We start from the raw sequence: 6,797 nt of genomic DNA, 5'->3' as shown, positions 1-6,797 counted from the left end.
TTCTTAGTTCCGGGAGGGAACATTAGCTTCTCTTGGAAAAGTCTTTGTCCCATAGCGTAGCATCGCTCACGCTAACTAGGCCCGAGGCCTGCTCCCAAGGCCTCATGGACCTTGCTGGTGGGACCCTGGATGGAGGGTCGAGCTTCGAAAGAAACTCGGATGGAGCTCGCTCTGGAGCTCGGATGGTACTCGTCTGTAACTCCCTGCTCTTTCCTTTTGTCTTACCCCGCGGGGGTTTTGGCGCCGTGGCTTCAGCCAATCAGCAAGCACACTGGGGTCAGAGCTGATAAGGAGACGAGATCTGGCTTTAGGCCACAAGAGTTACACAAAAGGGAAAATTGTCCACAAAACATGTTATGAAACAGTTAAAATGACATGTTAAACACGATATCACAATATGTACATGTAAAGTCATCTGGTGGACACATTTTTGCAATCTGATGATTGTCTGTTAAAACCACTAAAACCGCATAGTCTTTCAGCGTTTTAGCGTTTGTCTTGGAGAGATCGTTACTCTCTGTAATCCAAGAGGAGTCATTTGATGAAAAGTTATTTTCAAAGTTCAGAGCGTCTCTGTTGTCTCTATCACGTTCTCTTTCTTCTGAGGGGTGTAAAACTCCACACGGACAGTAGATAACACCTAGCCCGCATTCCTGTCACCATGGCAACAGGGGGAGGACATCTGCATATCCTACAAACAATTCCTTGATTAGAAAAAAGTTAGAACTTAGACAATTAATACAAATAAGCATTGTCTATTATGACAGACTTGTTATTTCCCCCAGAGCTGAAACATTGGCTGAAGAGGTAAATAGTGTGGTTGAGGAAGCTCAGTGCTGCATAGTATTGCTATATAGAGGGGGGAAAGTGAAAAAAAGAGATTAAATAACCAATTGTTTGACAATAACAGGCAGCTGTCTTTCTGGTTGATACAACTTAATGATTGCCAACAGAGTCCAAAAAAAGTGACAAAAAAATGATCTGAGACAAGCCCAAGACCAGCCTCGAGTACTACCACACCAGTAACAATGACAGTGGGTTGTGACTGCCGTGCTCTGTGAACAAACTACTTGAGTTCTAGAACTTTTCCACATTTTGTCACATCACCACAACAAACGCTTTAAGTAACATGTTTACCTCATCAAAGGAATTTTTAAGTCCTTATGATGATTAAATATGTATTTTCAGGGCGTTTGAAGTGTTTGTCGTCGCCCCCTGCAGTCTCTGAGTGGAAAACTGTGATAAAATGTGAATATATGATTATATTTCTGTGATGTATTTTATCTGCATAATAGTGATATATTATCTGCATCATTAGTCTAAGAGAAGAACGGGTGTGTGACAAACTGGATTTGTGAAGGGGTCGTAAAGATGGCCAAAGGATGTTTACCCTAGGGGGGGGTGATAACCCAGACGAGTCTGGGTAATGTTTACCCAAGGCTTGATCTCTACGGAAAAATACCAAGTGCCTTGATGTGAGGCTGACCAATGAGAAATGTGACCCGCCTATTCCAGAATATCTAATAAAACCAACCAGCATGGGAAAAAACGGGGTGAGACGCGGGGGTGAGACGCAGGAGGGTCAGCCAGGCTCCTTACAACGGCTTGGCTGACACAGTCCCCGCGTTTTCTCCCATGCATGCCACACAAATGTCTGATGTTTCTGTGTCGTTTCATATTCTAAGTTGAATTGTGTTCTCTATGTGTTAAGGAATAGCATCGGGTGTATGTCTAATTCCATGACAAAAACCAGCTTTGCGACATTTGCCACTTCGAATCCAGGACAACTCTCCTGAGAAACCCTGGCTCTTTCTTCTGGTCTTATGTATGTATTTTCACAAGGGAGCTGCAGTTACTTAGTTCTGCTTTAAATAAATCGTATTGGTATTTATGAAAGAGCAACACAAATGTGAAGTGAAAGGAAAATCATACATTTTAAGATGAATGAAGGAAAAGTGCAGTGTGCAAAAGTATTCAGTCTCCCTGAGTCAATATTTCATGGAACAGCCTTTCGCTGCAGTTACAGGTGCAGGTCTTTTGTGGTATGTCTCTACCAGCTTTGACATTTCTGCTCATTCGTCTTTGCAAACATTTGTGAACGACAGTTTTTTGCTCTTGCCACTGATACTCTAGCTTTACTTTTAGGGTCGTTGTTCTGCTGATGGTGAACCTCTGCCCCAGTCTCAAGTACTACAGGTTTTCTTCCACGAGTGCCCTGTATTTGGCTCCATCCATCTTCCATCTGAGAGCAGCTTCCCTGTCCCTGCTGAAGAAAAGCAGCCTTGTAGCATGATGCTGCCACTACCATGTTTGACAGTAGAGATGGTGTGTTCAGAGTCATGTGTTTCCACCACTCATAGTGTTTCACTTTTAGGCCAAAATGTTCAATTTTGGTCTGATCAGACTAGAGCTGTGACCCATACAATGCCTCTGGCAAACTGCAAACCCTAACCCTAACCCTTGACTTCTTTGGCTGTTTTAGTTGTCCTATGTGAAGATTACCCCACCTGAGCTGTGGATCTCTGCAGCTCCTCTAGAGTTACCACGGGCCTCTTGGCTGCGTCTCTGATCAGAGCTCTCCGTGTTCGTCATGTCAATTGTGGTAGTTTTGCTGTCTTGGTAGGTTTGTAGTAGTGCCATTCTCTTTTCTTTTACAGATGATGGATTGAACAGTGCTCCATGAGATGTTAAAGATTGTGAAATCGTTTTTATAACCTAACCCTGTTTTAAACTTCTCCACAACCGTATCCCTGACCTGCCTGGTGAGTTCCTTAGAATTCATGATGCCGTTTGCTCCCCAACATTCTCTTAACAAACTTTTTGGGCCTTAACAGACAGCTGTATTTATACTGAGATTAGATTACACACAGGAGGACTCTGTTTAATCATTAGGTCAACATTAAATCTTTCAGCAATCCTCAGGCAACTTCAGAGAGCAACTGGTTCACTCAGGGAAAAGAGGCTGAAAACTTTTGCATGCTGCACCTTTCAGCTTTATTTTAGTTTTTTGTGAGTCTGTAAATCATGTTCAATTTTCCTTCCACTTCACAATTGTGTGCCACTTTGAACACTTTGGCAAACCACTGTATGTGCGCCTCTCCTCTCTCTGTGCACTGTTGTCCATCCGCAGTGGGAACTATTAATTTGTTCACCGTGTCATCATGGATCACCACTGGCTAACATCGCTGGGATTAAATTTCACATTTTCCACTAACGCGCATGGAGTGGTAGAAATGTCCAAGCAAAAGCTATAAAGGCCTCTCTCGCCGAAGCAGGGACAGTTTGCCACTTATGTTTAACTAATTAAACTTGAACAGAAAGTGAGACGTGAAAAAGAACAGCAGGTTCACATGCATGGAATAATGGGAAAAATTAAGATATATAAAAGCACACGCATCATTTATTCATCAGATGCACACATCTCCAAAGCAGAGACATTAGCATAGTGAGTTTGTCTAGAAAAGAGAGGGAGGAGTGCAGTGGAGCAAGGGTCAGTGCGAGATCTCGGGCTGATATTGTTCAGTGTGATTATGTCTTCAATTATTCATAGTGGCAACCTTTTGAAGGCTGTAGTCACCCAAGCCCCCGGAAGCCAAGATGGCCGCCATTGAAACCTATGGAGCGTGCTCATTGGCGCATGGTTCCAAAAAAGTTTTTTAGTTCCGCATTACTTCCTGAATACTGTCTCATTTACGCCCACTTTTGTGACGTCATTGCCATAAGGCTTTGGCGTCGTCACAGCAGCGTGAAAGACTGAGAACAGTCAACACGGACTTTTGGAATGATTCGGCTTGAAATAGTCTGTTTACATAACGTATAATGATGGATTGTTATATCCATCTATAAATATACATGTATCATGTTGTAAAGCTCTGATATTTAAGAGAATTATAAAGAAGTGTTAAGATAAAAAGTCTGGTTTAATGACAATGAATTACATTTAGAGGTGGAATAACGTCCTCATCATTTTCTGTAGTTTTTGGTTTGGGTATTTATTTTGTTATTAACTTTTCAGTTATTTATTTACATAATATGATTTGGCCAATATGCTTTTTTTTAATCAAATGAGAAGAAATATAAAATATAATCATCGATTCTGTTACATAATTGAGTTAAGCAGTATTTAATTATATTCACTTTTTCCTTTTGTGTCATTTTTGTATCATGTCAATCTTTAATAAATACAAAACACATTTGTTTATTAATGTATTTAATAAGAGTAATGAACATGAATGAACTTGTTCAATAAATGCAAATCTGATTATAACTACAAATGATAAATTGATTTTAGCCACAGTTTTAGTTGAGTTTTAAAGCTACAATGTGGGAGTCCCTTATTAAGGAGTTTTGGAGTCTGTGTACTGTTCATTATTATTATCATCATTAATAGAATCAGAAAAGGTTTATTGCCATTGTCAAAGAACAGAATTCACAAACAGTGGAACTTGCTTTGGTGATTCAGTGCAACATAAAAATAGTAACAATGATAAAACAACCTGTGTAAGTCAAATAGAACATACTGAATAAGATAAGATATTCCTTTATTGTCCACACATGGGGATATTTCGTTGTTGCAACACAGTAGATACAGAGGAAAAGGACAAAAAACTTATAGGAAGTTTAAAAAACACTCTTAATAGATCGATCTTAATAGAAGAACTCTTATAAACAAAAACGCCTATGGACAGAACCTCTCATTTCTTAATAAGGAATGGAGGGGGAAATAGAGATAAAAAATAAAATAAAAACAGCTAGCATAAGACAAGATAATACTAATAATAATGGTAAAATAAACACTCTTTTTACATCAGTTATATGCACATGAATGTGACATTATTGCGTTAAATACTGAATATCTCAGTATTTAACAAGACTTTGTTTCCATGGCTACGCAGTCTTCTGGTGAAAAGGACTTCAGTAAACTCCTCCGTTCAGCTCCATCGTTTGACTGAGGGACAAACAGAACATGTCACAGCTTTAGATTATACAAGTCATAGAACATACACTTCATATGTATTAGATTATACAAGTCACATAACATACACTTCATATGTATTAGATTATACAAGTCACATAACATACACTTCATATGTATTAGATTATACAAGTCACATAACATACACTTCATATGTATTAGATTATACAAGTCACATAACATACACTTCATATGTATTAGATTTATACAAGTCATATAACATACACTTCATATGTATTAGATTTATACAAGTCACATAACATACACTTCATATGTTTTAGATTATACAAGTGATATAACATACACTTCATATGTATTAGATTATACAAGTCATAGAACATACACTTCATATGTATTAGATTATACAAGTCATATAACATACACTTCATATGTATTAGATTATACAAGTCATATAACATACACTTCATATGTATTAGATTATACAAGTCACATAACATACACTTCATATGTATTAGATTATACAAGTCATAGAACATACACTTCATATGTATTAGATTATACAAGTCATAGAACATACACTTCATATGTATTAGATTATACAAGTCATATAACATACACTTCATATGTATTAGATTATACAAGTCATATAACATACACTTCATATGTATTAGATTATACAAGTCATATAACATACACTTCATATGTATTAGATTATACAAGTCATAGAACATACACTTCATATGTATTAGATTATACAAGTCATAGAACATACACTTCATATGTATTAGATTATACAAGTCATATAACATACACTTCATATGTATTAGATTATACAAGTCATATAACATACACTTCATATGTATTAGATTATACAAGTCATATAACATACACTTCATATGTATTAGATTATACAAGTCATATAACATACACTTCATATGTATTAGATTATACAAGTCATATAACATACACTTCATATGTATTAGATTATACAAGTCATATAACATACACTTCATATGTATTAGATTATACAAGTCATATAACATACACTTCATATGTATTAGATTATACAAGTCATAGAACATACACTTCATATGTATTAGATTATACAAGTCATAGAACATACACTTCATATGTATTAGATTATACAAGTCATATAACATACACTTCATATGTATTAGATTATACAAGTCATATAACATACACTTCATATGTATTAGATTATACAAGTCATATAACATACACTTCATATGTATTAGATTATACAAGTCATATAACATACACTTCACATGTTTGTCCTGAAGCTGTTTTACAGACACATGTGACACAGCAGTGTCTCTTTTGAAGAACAATTATCATTTAGTTTTTTTGGTCATAACAAAACAGACATTTTATAAATTCAAATGATTGATTCTACACTGTTTACTTTTAGTCGAGGCACAAGTTAATATTAAAATACCTTTTGCTTTGGAGTTGTCAGGAGTTTACGTGAGATGACTCTGTGTCTGCAGTGATCAGGTCTGCAGTGACCTGTAGTGACCTGTAGTGACCTGTAGTGACCTGTAGTGACCTGCAGTGACCTGTAGAGCTCTGGACAGCACAGACAGACCAAACTCACTGGTCAGCACTGAAGATGAGAAAGATACTCATTAGAACATTGATATATTATGCACATTTAACAGAGAAAAGCTGGAATATGTTATTGACAGATTTACATTTTGCTCTGTAACACAAAAGTTCCTCTTTTCACATTAATTTTTAAAGCTAGAACAAAAAGTCATTTACTTTTGCATAAGTTTAAACCTTAGAAGTTAGAACATAACTGACATGTTTGCTAAATCTCTACATATTCCATGGAAGTAAA

Source organism: Eucyclogobius newberryi, unplaced genomic scaffold (genome assembly GCF_026437365.1).
Source record: "Eucyclogobius newberryi isolate DKJ021-1_F unplaced genomic scaffold, fEucNew1.0.hap1 SCAF_17, whole genome shotgun sequence".
Taxonomy (NCBI): Eukaryota; Metazoa; Chordata; class Actinopteri; order Gobiiformes; family Gobiidae; genus Eucyclogobius; species Eucyclogobius newberryi.
Note: the sequence above shows the minus strand (reverse complement) of the source record.